At 34.2% G+C, this 1,278-nt stretch overlaps 1 protein-coding gene across 1 annotated transcript in view; it reads left to right on the top strand.

Annotated features, from left to right (window-relative positions):
* Positions 1–1,278, top strand: part of Pgap1 (post-GPI attachment to proteins 1) — an 84,942-nt gene that overhangs the window by 916 nt on the left and 82,748 nt on the right. The gene's annotated exons all lie outside the window — the stretch shown is intronic.

The raw sequence follows: 1,278 nt of genomic DNA, 5'->3' as shown, positions 1-1,278 counted from the left end.
CGCCCCCACCTCCTCCACCTCCTCCTTTCCATTTTGAATGTTTTCAATTAATTACTTCATTTGTTCTGCGTAGTAGAATCTAGAATTTCATTCATGACCAGCTGTAGAAAGAGATGACAAATTACGCAACTGTCCAGAGAAATTCCCTCCCTAGTGATTTTTTTTCTTAAAATCTCTAAAAGAATCTCTTGATTATAGGGAATGCCTGTTATAATGACTCATACAAACTGTGCATAATGCGTTTGACAAAAAATGCATTCTTAGTCTACTTTTAAGATCATAGCAGCTTTTTCTTTAGGGTAAAGGATGAAAATCAGGACTGGTTCTGTTTACAGATCATTATGGAGGGAGCCTGTTTGATGCTGTTCCTCTTACTTACATTTAAAAATGGGTTTAAACTGAAGAGCATCCTTTCCCAAGGATAATTTTCTAATAAGAGAGTTCTTACCTTGGTTTTGCATCAGTGGTTATGAGGGAATTGGAACGCTGCCTTTAGCAGATGCTATTGGAGGAGATTTAACAGGTTACTGTTCATTCCTAAGCAAATTAAGTGGCAGAATGCTGGTTTATGTGCGTTGGGATCTTAGTAGTTAAATATATGGATTTTTCCTTTGGTTTTTTAAAAATTAGAAATAGAGCTCATAATTTACTTCCATTACCTATGGTTTAATAATTGGAAAACTCTCAATAGATTGAAGTAGGTCGCTTTAGTTTTGTACTGTATTAAATGAAGACTTTGGCTGAAATAAAATCATGTTGGAACAGTAATTCCCGTTTATTTTTAGAATACCCACAATTACTGGATCTATTTTAATATTTGCAGTAGTGGAAATTGCCTTCCTTCATGTTGGGAACAAAGCATATGGGCCTCACAGATGCATCTTCTGCCTCATGAAATTGACTGGAAAGAGAAAATTAGTGTAGCTAATGCAAAAGAGCGATTTGGCTTTGTTGTTGTTGTTGCTGTTGAGTAGTGTGTATTTAGTTATTTTGGTTCAGTTTGCCTTTTGGGGGTTTTTCACTTCTTAATTTGTGAGTGCAGAATCACAGTGGCAGAATTGGGTAGATATTTTTAGCAGGTTTTATTTTTATGATATAAAAGACTGTGGTGATTATTTTACTATTTATTAGTCCTTTTACTCTGAACAAATATATTATTTTGCAAACACAATTAAGGCCTACCTTTAGAAATCAGCCATTTTGAATAAAGTTAATGAGATTTTAAGACAATTTAGCTGATTGGGTTAAAAGCCAAATGGTTTTCATATGAGTAAATGT

This window comes from Nannospalax galili, unplaced genomic scaffold (genome assembly GCF_000622305.1).
Source record: "Nannospalax galili isolate Female #2095 unplaced genomic scaffold, S.galili_v1.0 scaffold1024, whole genome shotgun sequence".
Lineage (NCBI taxonomy): Eukaryota > Metazoa > Chordata > Mammalia > Rodentia > Spalacidae > Nannospalax > Nannospalax galili.
The sequence above is the reverse complement of the archived record's forward strand: the minus strand, read 5'-3'. Positions and strand labels throughout refer to the sequence as shown.